This window comes from Anopheles coustani, chromosome 2 (assembly GCF_943734705.1).
Source record: "Anopheles coustani chromosome 2, idAnoCousDA_361_x.2, whole genome shotgun sequence".
In the NCBI taxonomy this organism is placed as follows: domain Eukaryota; kingdom Metazoa; phylum Arthropoda; class Insecta; order Diptera; family Culicidae; genus Anopheles; species Anopheles coustani.
In genome coordinates, this window is record NC_071289.1 from 50,125,478 (window position 1) to 50,142,509 (window position 17,032).

Here is a 17,032-nt window from a genome sequence, read left to right on the forward strand (position 1 = left end):
ACTGGCAAAAAATCAAGACGGACCTGACTCTCCAAAAAGTAGTAATCCCTGGCAGTACTAAAGCACTCTACTGTGATTGCCCAACCGGTGTAATCCGGCCGTACGCGACAACGCCTTTCCGACAACAACTTCTGCATGCTGTCCACGACATATGCCATCCCGGCACAAGGACCACTGTCAAGCTAATGACAGAACGCTTCGTCTGGCTGAATATCCGCCGAGACACCAGGGATTTCGTACGAAGCTGCTTGTCCTGCCAACCAACAAAAGTGCATCGGCATACACACAGCCCGCTCGTACGCTACTCGTCCCCAGAAACCAGGTTCGCGCACATTAACGTCGACATCGTTGGCCCACTCCCAGTAAGCAACGCCCAGCCAACCATTTTGACAGCGTCCGGAACAACATGGTGTGCGAGAGTGAGTTCAACGCGACTGAATCGCAACCTTTCTTTTTCGCACTGCCTTCGTTCAGTAGAACTGACGATCGATATGCCGGACGGTGTGATTGTCAAACGAATGATTGTGAGACTGTATTGGTTAACAACAATTTTCTCTCTATCAAAACAAAACAAACCAATCTATTTTTGTGAGCTAGAGAAATATCAAGAGTCCTGATTGTGCAATAATGTCTCGTAGAAAGTTTTTCAACCGGCATCGACGTACCAGAAATCTTTACAAATGGCATGCTAAAAGAATGACCCGACTGAACAATCTTTGTGAAACTTCTAGTAAGTATAAATTGGGGAGGAAAGTGCGATGTGTGATACGAAAGTGAAGACATTTGTATGACTCGGATGAAGTGCCTTTCGCTTTCTGTTTGCTTAAATAGAACATTTAATTTTATTTAAGATAATGTTGAAACTGTCGACGATGGACCAGTGTTCAGTGCTTCGGACATTCCTGCAGCAAATGATCAATCCTCCGACGAAGAGGGAACCATCGAGACGAATCCCGAGGATCAGGAGGAAGACGTTGCTCGTCATGGAAAATATGGCGATATGTCATTGCGGGAATGCCTCCGATACTGCGCTTTAACCAAAGAAATTCCTCTTGACACTATGAATTTAATTCTGGACGTTCTCCGAGAAAAAACGCCATACCGTCTACCAAAGGACGCTCGGACACTATTAAAGACGAGCCGAACAGCCTCATCCAGCATCGTCAACGTTGAAGGCGGATTGTTTTGGTACAAAGGCGTAAAAAAATGTCTTATGAATCGTTTCCGGTTAGTAAATATTCTCTTTAACTAGTTTGAATAAGAAGATGTTAATGCTTTTTTTTCTTTCAGCAATGTCGTATTGCCTGCAGAGTTGACGCTGAACGTTTCAATTGATGGGTTGCCGCTGCATAAAAGTAGAGCTGCCTCATTTTGGCCCATCCTCATCACCATTCATGAACTTCCCTTGGCTCCTCCAATGACGGTGGCTATCTTCCACGGGATGTCAAAGCCCCCTAGTGTCGAGGAGTACTTGCGGCCATTTGTGACCGAGCTGAACGAACTGGCGGAATCGGGGTTGACCATTAATCAATTGCTGCACGAAGTGAAAGTTCGGGCTATAATAGCAGATGTACCGGCAAGGGCATTTGTGAAAGGTATGTTTAACATGACAAAAAACTTTTACGAGTATATAAATTTGGTTCATTTGATAAATATAAATTTTTTTTTTCCTGTGTAAATTTTACTTCTTTTTCAGGTGTGGCAAACTTTAACGCCAAGCACGGATGTTTGAAATGCACCTGTATCGGAGAATATAACTCCAGCTCTCGTACGGTTGTTTTCAACGGCGTTAGTGCACCGCTTAGGACGGACTCTCTTTTTCGACAGGGTGCCTACGGTGAGCACCGTAAGCAAAAATCTCCATTACTAGATTTAGAATATTTAAATATCATAGAAAATGTAATAATATCTGACCGGTTACATCTCACAGATTAAGGAATTATGCGCAAGCTTTTAAAAGGATGGGTTTTAGGAAGGTTAGGGCAACCCAAATGGTCGATTGACAAGTGCATTGCATTTTCTAAAGATCTTGATGCGATAACATTGCCTTCCGAAATACACCGTCCGTTCCGTAGTGTTCAGGACATAAATTATTGGAAATATAGCGTCGGAATATAGTTCTTTCTTGCACTACGCTGGGGTAGGAGTTTTGAGGCACTACATTAACGACGCTCAATATAAACATTTTATGTTACTATTTTGCGCAATAACTGTATTATCATAAAACTAGGATTTTTAGGCCAGGTACCTGGCCCGTCAGCAGTCCCTGGCTCCCCTATCGCCTCATTGTAGGTTCCATGCCGTCCCCGTTACAGTTTCTAGGTCTTTCCGCAGAAGGTATATTGTGTTGACAATTGCCGAGCGCGAAGTGGGTTCAAATACAAATACGAATTGTGGGATAAAAATTACGAAATAATCTGACCCTCTCTCTGTTCGACCAGAGCCCGATCTTCACGCGCAAGATGTCTCCCTTTAATTGAAGCCCCCATCGATATGTATGCGAAAGCATTGTTATATCGCAAAATGTAACCAAAAAACCAAACGCGTCTATCGAACAGCTCGGTTAGTAGAAAGTTTTTCGAAGGCAGGGACTTGAACCGAATTACAGCATATTTTACCAGTTTCTGTGCCACACAGCACATGCAAAATCTGCGCAAATGTGTTTTCGGTCGTCGAGTGACAAATAGATTTGCAAAAATTTGCGCAACTGGTATTGCTTGCAAGCCGATGGAAAATAGTTGTTTGTGATGATGTTTAATGTTTGTTCAAAAGATTTCGGTGAACACATTACCTCTCTGTAATTTGTTACAGTTAAACATTCAAATCAACACTGAATGCGCTTTCATTTGGATCGGCTCACGAATAGGAGCGTCGATACGAAACAAAAAAAAATGACAGCAAAACTGACATTCGCGCGAATATTATACAATTTGTTTACGTCTCGTAACTCCTGCTACGCATGATAATCCACATTATTGAGATTTAAATTGGGCATTGTTTCGGCCAATAGCACAAATCAACTCAAACAGGAACAAAACAATTCAAAGAAGTCAAAAGCACTTACTCGCAGCCTGAGCTTACCGAAAAGCCAGTGTTGCCGGTGCACATCCTTCTCTCTCCATACCATACGTGCCCATTCGCTGCAAATTCTGCGGCTCATTATTCCCCTCGTTTCCGGTTTCTTCTTTCTTTCGTTCGTGTTGCAGAACCCTTCCATGTGTGTGACGATTCACGAAAGACGCAGTATCGGCTCGACATCCGGCACACTCTGCCGCTTGCTATCCCTCACTTTCTGTGTATCGCGGAAGAACTATCCCTCATCTCTTGCGTAGTTCGTTTCGCGGAAGGTAAAGCTACCTGCTCGCACAGCTCGGACATACCGTCCTATGCCGCTCGCATTCTCGCTCTCCCTCCCTCTCTCCTCTCCTCTTTTATCTCTCTTTTTCCCACTATGTCAGCTTCTATCTTAACTGTATGTCTCTCTCTTTCGCTCTCATTTTCTCGTTCTACCTCTCCCTATTTCTTTCTCTCACTCTTACACACACTAACAGCACAAAATTCCAACAACAACGTTCAGAAGGGTCGGTTTTGCTTAACAGTCCCATTTTTCTGATTTTGAATTAGTAGTGACATTGAATCAGCCATCGATCGAATAAGGGTTACTTTTCGCGCGCGTGTTTGTTGGGCCATGGTCGACCCTCGGAAGGAAAATTATTATATAGGACTAGATTTTTTAGGCCAGGTACCTGGCCCGGCAACAGTCCCTTGCTCACCTACCGCCCATGCCAGGAAGGTTCCATGCCACCCCCGTTACAGTTTCTAGGTCTTTCTGCAGAAAGTATATTATGTTGACAATTGCCGAACAGTAAGCGGGTTCAAATACAAATACGAATAACGGGATCAAAAATAACGAAATAATCTAACCCTCTCCCTGTTCGACCAGCGCCTGATCTTGGCAGTTATCCCTTTAACTGAAGCCCCCATCGACATAAATGTAAAAGCACTGTAATATCGCAAAATGTTACTAAAAACCAAACGCGTCTATCAAACAGCTCGGTTTGTAGGAGGTTTTTCAAAGACAGATACTTGTTCCAAGTTACAGCATATTGTACCAGTTTCTGTGCCACACAGTCCATGTCTTGGCAGTGCATGTCTTGTGGTTGCGCCCCTTTTTATGCTTAGCTTACATGAACCACAAAGCAACCTTTGCAAACGGTAAAGTGTTGTCAATGAGTCAGTGAACGGTCAAAATCTGCATTTATTTTTCGACCAGAGTGTGAAAAAAAAGATTTGCAAAAATTAATTTTTTTTTGCGTCTCGTGTAAACTAAGCATAATGCTTGGTCTACACGAAGCGCAAAACAACCTTTGCAAACGGCAAAATGCTGTGAGTTACCGGTAAAATACTGTCAGATGGGCAGTCAACTGTTAAAGTAAGCGAAAATCTGTTTTTCGGTCGGCGAGTGAAAAATAGATTTGCAAAAATTGGCACACCCGGTATAGAGTGCCGTTGGATGGAAAATAGTTGTTTGTGATGATGTACACTGGTTGTTGATAAGATTTCAGTGTACACACTATCTCTGTGATTTTTTTTATAGTTAAACAATTAAATCAACACTGAACGCGCTTTCATTTGGATCGGCTCACGGATAGCAACGTCTACACGAAGCGAAAAAAAGTGACAGAAAAACTGACATTTGCGCCTGTATGCTCAGAATTTTGTGCCTCGTGTAAACTAAGCATAACACTCCTACTACGCATGATAATCCGTAGATGCGAATTGCGATAAGAATTGCGTATTGTTTCCGCCAATAGTAAGAATCCCTTCAGACAGGATTAAAACAATTCAGAGAAAGCGAGAGCACTGCATTGATTACTCGTTACCTGACCTTATAGAAAAACGAATAATGTCGGTGCACATCATTCTCTCTCCATGCCATCCGTGCCGCATTCGCTGCAAATTCTGGGGTTCACTATTCCCCACGTATCAGTTTCTCCTTTCTTTCGTTTGTAATGGAGAATTCCTTCCATGTGTGTGACGATTCGCGAAAGGCGCAGTAACGACTCGACGTTCGGCACACTCTGCCGCTTTCTATCCCGCACTTCCTGTGTTTCGCGGAAGGAACGACCCCCATCTCTTGCCTTGTTCGTTTCGCGGAAGGTTAAGCTACCTGTCCGAACAACAGTACTCTCGCATCGGTCGTCCGTATACTCTGCCGTGGATAGCAGTCCCCACTTCTCGCATTCTTCTTTTGTTTTCTTGTATTCGTAGATCCGCAAACACATGCATTGAGATTCGAGTACGAATCGATTGGCTGCGTTATAAGCTAATCCTGTGTGCGAGCGTGATTGTTCTCACTTCCTCTCACATAATCGCGAAGTGAACTCGGACATACCGTCCAATGCCGTTGGATTTCTCTCTCTATCTCTTTTCTCTCTTTCTGTCTTTCCCTCTGTCTGTCTTTCTCTCTCTCTCTCTCTCTCTCTCTCTCTCTCTCTCTCCCCCTCTCTCTCTCTATCTCTATCTCTCTCTCCGTCTCTCTCCCTCTCCACCCCCCCCCCTCTCTCTCTCTCTCTCTCTCTCTCTCTCTCTCTATCCATCTCACATTTCCCATTTCACATCTAACATCTACCACCTCCCACCTCCCACCACCCAGCACCCACCTACCACCGTCCACCTCAAACCTCCCACCACCCACCTCCCAAATCTCACCTTTCACCTCCCACTAACATACCTCCCACCTCCCATCACAAACCACAAACCTCCTGCCACAAATCACCCATCTCCCATCTCCCATCTCCCATTTCCTATCTCCCATCGCATTCACACTGCCTCTCTCTCTCATAATCGCTCTCCCTTTTCATTCATCTCTCTCTCTCTTTCGCTCTCTGGCTATATCTATCCCTATCCCTATGCCTCACCTTGTCATACTTTCCATTTTTGTCTCTCTTTTTCCCACTATGACTGCCTCTATCTTTACTGTTTCTCTCTCTTTTTCTCTCGCTTTCTCGTTCTACCTTTCCCTATCTCTTTCTCTCACTCTTACACCCAATAACAACTCAAAATTCCATCAATTGCGCACAGAACGATCGGTTTTGTTTAGCAGGCCCAGTTTTCTGATTTTGAATTAGTAGCGACATCGAATCAGACATCGATCGAATAAGGGTTACTTTTCGCGCGCGTGTTTATTGGGCCATGGTCGACCCTCGGAAGGAAAATTATTATATAGGATGTATATAGATCATACTGGGAGTTTGGTGGACAGCTTTTAAACAATTTTGTCTCTCAATTTCATGAAATTTATTGGATTAGGTACATGACCAGCAATGTGCATAATCTGCAACATGTGGTTGCGGAAGTAAAAAAAGTCGGTCCACTGAATACTCTTTCTGCGTATCCATTTGAAAACGAGCTTCAACATTTAAAGCGCCTATTAAGAAATGGTTGGAAAAGCTTACCTCAAATAGTGAACAGATTATCTGAACTTGAAGACTTTCAAAGTCAAATGAAACAGGACACTGTTACTACACGAGCATGTTTCAAAAAGTATGGTAGTGAAGTGAGAGTGGAATATAACGGATTTAGCTTGAAAAAAGGATTTCGAGACTCATGGTTCCTTACAATTAACAATCAGGTAGTTCAGTATAGCACAGCATTACGTACCGCATCATCAGTGGTGATCGTAGGTAAGCAATTTAACGAACTTTCCTACCAGTTTGAAGAACCTTGTAATTCAACCGGGCTAAACATTTGTCGTGTGAACTTAAACAGCAGTAATACAAGCAATGTCGAGTGCCAACCAGAGCAAATAAAATGTAAGCTAGTTTTAAACAGGTTAGATAATGAAGGGAATGCTTTGTTTATTCCTTTACTTCATACTTTAATTTAGTAGTTTAAGTTGTAAATATATTTAGGTTATTGTTGACGTACGTAATATATGCGTAACGTAACGTAATACGTACGTAATATATAGATACACATGTAAACGTTATTTTTAGTCGTAAATATTTTATACTATAACATATTAAGTATTTGTTGTAAATAAAAGAGAAATACCGACCTTGTTCTGGATTAGATAAATTATATGTTCTTTTCGAATTTCATTTCGAGCTGTTCAGACATTTCTTTCGGTAAGCTTACTTTCAACGCAACGACCATTTCCTTAGGTAAATTTATTTTGGCTTTATTTAGTCCAGATATCACATATTAGGTATTTCCAAGTATCATAAATAATAAAATATATAGGAACAAGAAAAAAATTAAACTAAAGCTACAAAACTAAAACCTACAAAAAACTATATACAAAATATGTACATTTACTTACGGTTGACGACGATGGCACGATGTCCTAACGGCACCAGTCAAACGTAAACGATCTTTTGCATATTTTAGTTTTCGTTGCATGAATGACTTCAAAAAGGCATCAGAAACATCATCTACCACACTTGCATCTTGTTTCATTAGCGCTAGAACATTTGTGTAAGTATTTAATCGAACCTTTTCGGTCTTACCATGCCCAGTCCAGCTACATTGTGCAAACAAAGACCGGCTGAAAATGAGATCAATGGCCTCGTGCAATCGATTGCTTGCGTCTCTACCAATGATCTTCATTTTCAGCCAGTTTTCTAAGTTTGCTCTTGTTTCAATACTACCAAGAGCGACATTTAATTGGTGCAGCTCTTGGGTCAGTCTCAACAGGCTTGAATTCTCTGATTGAATCCTGCTCTGCTGCTGGTTGTGCGCCTCCTAGCATCTCCAACATTGTTCGTTGGAGCGCTATTTGTTTCGTATTTATTTTATCCTGTTTTCGCAGTTGGTCTATCTTCCGCTGCATCTTTTCAATAATGATGCGTTGTTCCGGGGAAAACGCACGCGCCACCGCTTCTTTCCTTTCAAAAGCAGTGAGGATCGTCCGCCCGGCAGCCCCACCCGCTGCAGCAGATGTGGACACCTGCGGTTGGTCCTGCACGGCACTTGATGAACCATCAAGGCCAGTAATATCCATCCGTCGGACAGCCCCACCTGCTGCAGCAGATGTGGACGCCTGCGGTTGGTCCTGCACGGCACTTGATGAACCATCAAGGCCAGTGGTATCCATTCGTCGGACAGCCCCACCCGCTGGAGCAGATGTGGACGCCTGCGGTTGGTCCTGCACGGCACTTAATGAACCATCAAGGGCAGTTGGATCCATCCGTCGGACAGCCCCACCCGCTGCAGCCGATGTGGACGGCCGCGAATGGCCCTGCACGGTTCTTGAGGCTGCAACTGACCAAGAAGTAGGAGTTAGAACAGTCTGGTCACTAATTTCACTGTTCGAGGCTTTCGCACAATAAGTATGTTCAGTAATAAGGTAATTCATTTTGCACAATCCTGAAAACATATATATAGCACGATTAACACTTCACATCATAACAGCAATGTTAGTCTAATGGTAGTACATACTTTTCTTGATCTTTCAGGTTCAGGTTCAACACCTCGTCAGCGCAACGTCGTCAGGATATCTCCAGGGAACACATAAAAAGATTCTACTACTGAAAACTAATAACACTTCTGAATACTCTTCTGACAACACAATCCAACACTAACACAAACGACAGAAAATCGGAAACTCACAAAAACAACACCACATATATGGTGTTGTATCATTTTTTTTTCGAAGTTACTCACACACACACATAAATGTATTGCCGCCATGATATTCCGGACCATCCGAGACTCGTAATTTTGACATATGTCGCCGCCATATCATGCCGAACCACCATGGATGCATCCCTAGAAAGAGCTTCCTTCCGTCATCAGCGTTCGGAAGGCGGACGGTATGACGGACGCTGTCAAAATGGTTGGTTGGGAGTGTCTCGCTTCTGCCTCACCGTTATCGACCGTAGTGTTGGCAGAATCAGGACTCGGAAGGTTCGAAGATTCGATCCCTAGAGGGATTCCAAAGATTCGAATCCCATTTGACGGATTCTAAAGATTCGAATCCCATTTGACGGATTCTAAAGATTTGATTCGATTGGGACTCGAAACAGATTTGATTGGTTTGGGATTCGAATCAGATTTGATTTGTTTGGGATTCGAATCTGTTTTGATTTGTTTGGGATTCGAATCTGATTTGATTTGTTTAGGACTCGAATCTATTTTGATTTGTTTGGGACTCGAATCTGTTTTGATTTGTTTGGGACTCGAATCTTATTTGATTTGTTTGGGACTCGAATCAAATTAGATTTGTTTGGGACTTGATTCGATAAAGTGTACTGAGTTTTTCGCGCGCTGTATCTTAGGACTCGAGCACGTGTGTGTCGCAGAATAACGTGAATAAAAAAAATGAGGGAAAATTTTTTGAACATTTTAGTTTTAAAAAATTAATTCAAAACTAGCAAATATGTTTATCTTTTAACCATATGCATTATTAACTCCTTTTTTTAAGGGAGTTTTCCTCCCTTCATCTACACTGTACCATTTTCTTTAGTTGCTACTATCTAATAAAAACGAAAATTCTCAAAATTCTCCCTACCGTACACAGAGGTCTCGAAAAGTCGGGGTGTTCGAATTAAATATTAATTAATTAATAACATGACAGCAATAAACATGTATTTCGTTTTTAAAGTTGTTTTTCAATATAAAAAGTCTGTTTCTTATTTCTATTTATTTTTGATATATTTATCGTTTTACTTTTTTTTATTTTGGTTAACAGTGATGTTTCCTTGGAGGCCATGGCTATAATTTTTGATAGCCAGATCGTTCTATGAAAAATGGTACCGAATTCCAATCTATGAAAAATGGCTTGGCCTGCAGGGAAGTACGACCTAAATATGGGTGGAAGGCAGCATTGTAATGTGTCTGATTTTGCATGTTTTCCTCTCATATTTTAAATATTAAATATCATATTTTGGCTTCTGCATGACGAAGGTTGTTTGCGATCTAAATTATTTCAAAATTTCTATAAAGTCAAACCAAGGAAAGCAATCGATTTTCCAGTTATCATATTAAGCATTACGTGGGACACGTGGGACCAGCAGCGTTCTTTCCCGTATGCCGGCATTGGTCCGCTCGGACCGACAGAGCCCGTTAGGTTGGCCGTCGTTTCTACGATTCGCCGGCAGAACGGAAACCAGTGCAACTTGCTCATGATGAACAATTCACTGTACATTATTGTTGAGCATCTACATAGAGCAGAGTGTTGGAAAATGCATGATATTCATCGTAACACGTCAACAGTTTCAGGGAAGAATTAATTGGTTTAAGCCAGTGGTCTCCAAACTACGGCCCGCGGGCCGTATGCGGCCGGAATTGTCCAACTGGCAGAATATGAATACTCGGTAGCAAACGATGTACGCTTCAAAACCTTCATGGAAAAAGCAGTTAGAATTCCGTTCAAAGCGCTTTCGCTCCGTTTCCGGAGCATTAGAATTCATCCGAATATGAAGCAGCGTTCTATGTAAAAACGAATTGGTTGCTTCCAGTTCAAGAACGGGTAGTATAAATATAAGTGAAAAATTGAAGACCAATTTTAGTTTCGAAGTTCCCTTTCCACTCTTTCCTTTCCTTAAACTATCCCATGATTCCAAACCTTTCCCAAAAATGTAAACCTAATTTAAGATAGCGATGAATGTCGCCGTTAAGGCGCAAAATCTCTTTAATAAGTAAAAAAAAAATAAATAGTTTCGAAGTAGATTCCACCTGAAGTGGTTGTGTTGATACATTTCGTCAAGTGTTTCAAATCAAGTAAAATCTCGTATTTGAAAATTGAAACGGTGTATCGTCAGCATACATTGGTGTTTCGATTAGTGTTATAAAGTTCACGGACAAGCTGTTTGTACTCCACTCAACTAGTTCGCAGGGTTGAGATTAAATCGGAATATGTACTTCTTGGTGATTGAAAAAAGAATCATATACATATAAGCGAAAAATTGAAGTTAAAAACGACTTATTCTCTGCTTCAAGTGGTTGTGTTGAAATGTTTGAAATTGAGTATAGCACAAGTACTCATTGGAAAATTGAAACGGTCCATCGTTGAAATACATTTACGTATCGATCACAGTGGCATAGATTTTTAAGATCGAACCTATTATATCGTGCTGCATCGATAGAATACCTTTTCGTGTCGAACGGTTTTTAAGGTACTTCGAGCGTTATTTATGTGAAATAATAAAAAAGATAAAATATGTGTGTGGATCAGTATCGTTTGTTGGGATCGAACTTATTTCATCGTAGTGCATCGAAACAAGACATTGCCGTATCGTTTGTAGTAGCAACTTGATACTGTTCAATCATACATTTAGAGTGAGTATTACCTTTTTTATTTGTTTATATATTTTATTTCGGTACTTTGATTACAACTCATTTTGATGCGGAACATATATTTCTTTCTGAATTATAGAGTGTTCTACATTTATAAAAATGCCTCGAACTAATTCGGAGATTTGGAACCATTTCACGGTCGACGAAAAACATGCATTATGTAAATATTGTAAAAAGAAAATAGCGAACTCGGTACTTTCAAACATGTGGCGACACATTAAAAACTGTCACTTCGAATGCCTTCCAAAAAAAACAAATCATACTAGTAATAATCCTTAGAACCTACTACAGAAATAGTTGAGGGTCAATCTTCTTCAAGAAATATTACTCAACATCGAATTAACAATTTTTTTTCAACAAATGCACCAATTTCAGTAAGCGCAAAACAAGAAATAGACAAAATAGTTTTAACAATGATATGTCGTGAATATTTACCATTTTCTCTCGTCGAATCCAAAACATTTAAACAATTATTAAAAAAAACTAACTTGTCTACCAAGCCGTAAAACCGTCTCAAATAGCCTTCTACCTACACTTTATAACGAAACTGTAACTGAAGTAAAAAATAAGTGGGTATCTGCTAAGGCAATTGCGTTAACTTGACCTCATTTTACGCCGTAACTGCTCATTTCATTAATGACAACTTTGAATTGTCATCATATTTGTTGCAATGTGAAGAATTTAAATTACAACATACGGCAGAAAACATAGCCGAGTGGCTTAAAACAGTTTTAGATAAATTTGAAATAGCAAACAAAATTAAGGGTCTAACAACCGATAACGCTGCAAATATGAAACCAGTTGCAACTAAATTAAACATTCCACATTTTGCTTGTTTTGCTCACACACTAAATCTTGTTGTTCAGGGAGCCATACAAAATAGCATTAAACCAACAGTTGAAGAAGTTAAACAAATAGTGATGCATTTCAAAAAAAGTTCTGCTGCTACAGGAAAATTATTAGAAGTACAAAAACGCTATAACATGGAGATACTCAAGTTGAAACAAGACGTGCCAACACGTTGGAATTCAACATTTGACATGCTCAATAGGTTTTTTAAAAATAAAGTGGCTTTGATGGTATGCATAGATGCTTTAAAAATTAAAAATAAGCTACAAAATGAAAATTGGACTACAATCGAACAATCTGTTTCAATCCTTAGCCATTTTAACGAAGCAACAGTTACAGTTTCTGCAGAAAAATCAGTATCCCTATCTAAAGCCGGTCTTCTTGTTAAAAATTTAAAAGATAAAATGTATTTATTGCATATTCAAGATTTTACAGAAGAATGTAAACTGCTGGTTAGTGGCCTTAAGAAAGGAATAGACGAAAGATTTCAAGCGCCTCGTAGCAACGAAATTTACAAGGAAGCAATGCTACTAGATCCACGCATAAAAAATATTCCGTTTAAAAATGGTGAAATTGGTTATCGAATGCTGAAACAAACGGTTATAAGTAAAATGGCATACATACATCAGCAGGAAAGCAATAATTCAATTATGACATAGTACCTTGTCCAGAGCAACCACCTCCTTCAACATCAATTTTTGCCGATTTTGTAAAAGAAGTTAATGAATCACGAGACATACTAAATCCAAAGGCAGCAGCAATAAATGAGTTTGATCAATATATCAAGGCAACTCCGGCAAACTTTAATGAAAATCCTTTAGAGAGGTGGAAGAAGGAGCATATGAGATATCCCAAAATATATACATTGGCTCAAAACACGGCGGGCCAAATTTACACAGAACGAAGAAACGAAGAACACAGAACGAAGTCTAGAGGAGGATATTTGATTTGGCCCACATTATACGTGAACTTATGTAAATCCTTTGAATAATGAAATTATGATAATAAATTAAAAATACAACTGTTTCACTCAAAGAAACCAATTTGAAGTATTTGATTTGTTAATTACAAATAACGCAAAACCCAGGAAAGAAAAAATATCACTGTGTGACTAATCATAAGTAGTTTAAGCACGGTCGTGAGCCAAAATATACCTTATCCTCTTCAGACAATCGAGCAACCGAAAGACTTGGTTGCTCGATTGCCTGAAGGGTCTTTGCAGAAATAAAAAACGAACTTTTGACAACTAACAGTGCAAAAAACCGTTGATGATTGACTGCAATATAATCACTCTGACAGTGTGGGAATGAAAGTACAGTATTTGTATTCTCGTCTTCTAGAGGTACTAACTATTCATCACAAACATCGGAAGGTTGGATGTGAAGAACATACAGTTGTGAGTATTGCTGCATTATTCGGATAACCCTCACAACCGTCTGTTTTTTTACAGAAAAGTGGTATTTTGCCATGGTGAATAAATATAGATCTAATTTATATGCCTTGAAATTTTGCAATCAGTTTGCTCGGACTGGCGGACAGATAATGACATATGACGGATTGGGATTCGGATTCGGAGATTCGAATCCCTGTAGGGATTCTATTCGAAAGATTCGAATCCCTACAGGGATTCAAATTTCTCATCACTAATCGACCGCTTCACCCGTTGGCACGAAACCATAATCGAACGGTGGCATCGGACGCTGAAGGCAGCCATCTGCGCCAAGGACACCACCTACTGGACGGATCATCTTCCCATCATCCTGAGGGGGCTACGAACGGCATACAAAGATGACATAAAGGCCTCGCCAGCGGAGCTCGTGAATGGCATCACACTTCGTATACCAGCAGAGTTCTTCCACGGCGACCCACAAATGACTCCGAGAGACACCATGGAGTTCAACGCAGAGCTGAGGAAGGCGACGCCAAACATCTGGCCAACAACAACTGCATGGCACACCAACAATGCCACCTTCGTCCACGCAAACTTACGGACATGCACCAACGTCTCCGTCCACAACGACACCGTACGACCAGCTCTAACCCGTCATACTACGTAGCCAGGCGCGGATCATACGGTAAGCAAAGTAAGCCTCGCAAGCTCGGGGCCAAGGTGGGTACTAAGGGAGGTGAGCTCAAAGGCCTGGTCGTGGCAGCCATTTTGAAATTAATTTTTGACAATCGTTCCTGGTTTTGTTTACCAACAAAAGGATTACGACGAGCAACCTGCTGGTTCCAGTTGATACGGTTACCGGAAGACTCTGCCCTCATTAGCCACAACTTTACTGAGGAAACAGTTTCATCTACGATATATTGCAAAGTCATCTAGTAAATGAGGTTGGACGAGATGGGTAAAGCGGTTAGGTCGTCCAAAGGCACATATGTTAACACTTTGTTGTTACAATGCTACACGAAACGTGTTTGTTAAAACGACAATATCTTCATTATATCGCATTTTTTCCCATTCCATGAGTTATTTTTGCAAAAACAGCTGAACAGGATAAATACGGTATTCTTACGCTATCGGAAAGAACTTTGGCAACAACACCTGACAAATTGTAAACATAAACAAAACCCGGAACGATTGTCAAATTTTTCCTTTATTTTTCTAAAAAAATCAATGCGATTTGTTCGGGATGAACCCACCTGGATAGCAATCACTTTGCTCGGGGCCCCGTACTGTTGACAATGTGGTTTGTCAAAATTGACATTTTTCTTTTGCTCATACTTTTACTTCATTTTTTTGTTCATTGCTGGGGAAAATAATAAAAAGAATTTCAACTATGACAAAACCATTGTCAGAATTACGGGGCCCCCCGCAAGGTCGAGGGCTAAAAACAAAATAAAACAAAAATCAAAGAAACACATTGTTTGGACGATGTCGTTGTGCGCGGGGCTCTTCACATGAAGCGGATTACTTGGGAACAGAATTGAAATCGATCGATTTGAGGCTAGAATGTGGGTGAAGCAGCGAAACACGGAAACATAAATAAAATGCACTTGCTCCAATGCACTCATACTGTGCTCTATTATTTGCTTTTCCTTTTTCACCGCCGAAAAGAACCCCACAAAAGTAGTTTGGTTTAGTGCAAAACGGTATAGGGCGAATAAGAGGCAAGGTAATTGTAAATGACTGGTGCGAACGCTTTGAAACGCTTGGACAGTTAGAACGCCTGGAAGTTAAAACCATGAAACGATATCAAAGTGGTGCACAAAAATGAAAAAAAAAATGAAGCAAACTGTGGAGTTTTTGGCTACACAGAAAAATTCCTTGCATAAATTCTTAAATGTTAACCTGGAAACTCAACAACTCAAACTTAACATATTGAGAAGAATAAAAAAGATAACGGTGAGCATGAAGCAAAGTTTAGTTCGAAAGCATTCCTGAACATTACGTGATTTTTTTTCTAGTGTACAACGATGAAAACAGAAGCAAGATTGTGTCTGTGAGTGAGGAAAACTCTGTTGAAAAAATAATGTGCCAACAATCAGAAGAAGGCTGCAAGGAAGAACTATGTGAGAAGCCAATAGATATCAAATTGTTGGATATAGCTTTGTGGCGTAAGATATTATCCGATGACGATATTGAGTATATAGTTCACAATAAACCACACAATGTGGGTAATATGAAAAACTTAAAATCTAGCTGCAGCGATAAAGGCGTGAATGAAGAGCAAACACCCAAACGCGGTGGCCATATGAATTCGCTCCGCGAGAGGTTTAAATTTCTAGAGCGGGTTGAGCGTATACCGATGCATTCCCATACAGTCCATACAAACGACTACACAGTAGATATATATTGGGCCTTTAGCACACCGTTCTCAACAAAGAGCGACGGTCTTGCGGTAGGTGCGCAGAGACCGGAGTGGAAACAACGCGGTTCAATTCCGCGTAACAGCTCGAGACATGAGAATGTGTAGAAGGAAGAGAAGAGAAAAAGAGGGAGGGCCCCGAAAGGGGCCTCCATTTTTCGTTTTTGTCGTGGCAACTTCGGTTTTGCTTCGGTTTAGGTGTCTCGATAAATCTGAAAACGAAGTAAAAGTCACCATGCGTACGAAACGCGTTTTACAAAGCTCGGTGGCGCTCGGGTGGCTTGCTTTGCTTCGTGCAGTGTTTCGGGGGCAGCGCGAGCGATCATTCATTCGTTTCATTCGATTCATTCATTTAAATGAAGAGCAAAACCGAAACGCGGTGGCCATATGAATTCGCTCCGCGAGAGGTTTAAATGGCTAGAGCGGGTTAAGCGTATACCGATGCATTCCCATGCAGTCCATACAAACTACGCAATAGATATTCTTGCAGACGAAAAATACCGTCTTCGGGCGCGGCACATTCTGTCGCGAGAACGTTTTGAGCTGGTTTCTAGCACGCTTGAATTATGGCAAAAACAATTAGTCGGTACACCTTGTGGAGACAACCACCAATATTTTTGTAAAAGAGATCTACAAAAAAAAAAGATAATTTTGAACATCTCTTTTCTATTTCCTCTGTGTTTTACCCGGTGCAAGTATTATGTACACTGTGCCAATCGGTAAGTGGGACGGTCATAAAAAGAACACTTGTCTGACTTTGCGATCAATTTTAGGGTACTTAGAATTGATAACAATGAATTTCGCTTATCACATCTTCTTTGCCTATCTTTCTACGAAGCATGTGCAAAAAGAGAGAGTAAAAATCGATCACCAAGCGGCGCAATGATCGAAAAAGTACAAAAAGTCAAAATTTTGTCAGCCAAACGTAAAGTTGGACACTTAGGATTCCTAAGAATGTCTGCGGCTGAAGTGTTATGGAAGCTAGCTTAGGCACGTAAAATCATTTTCTGATGATCTATGATATACTAAATTATTGTTATATGTATAAAAAAGATGAGTTTTGATAAATTATT

General features: G+C 40.7%; 1 pseudogene; it reads left to right on the top strand.

Moving 5' to 3' along the window:
• The first annotated feature begins 696 nt into the window (after nucleotides 1-696).
• Nucleotides 697-6,889, top strand: LOC131264555 (uncharacterized; annotated as a pseudogene).
• Nucleotides 6,890-17,032: the final 10,143 nt, after the last annotated feature.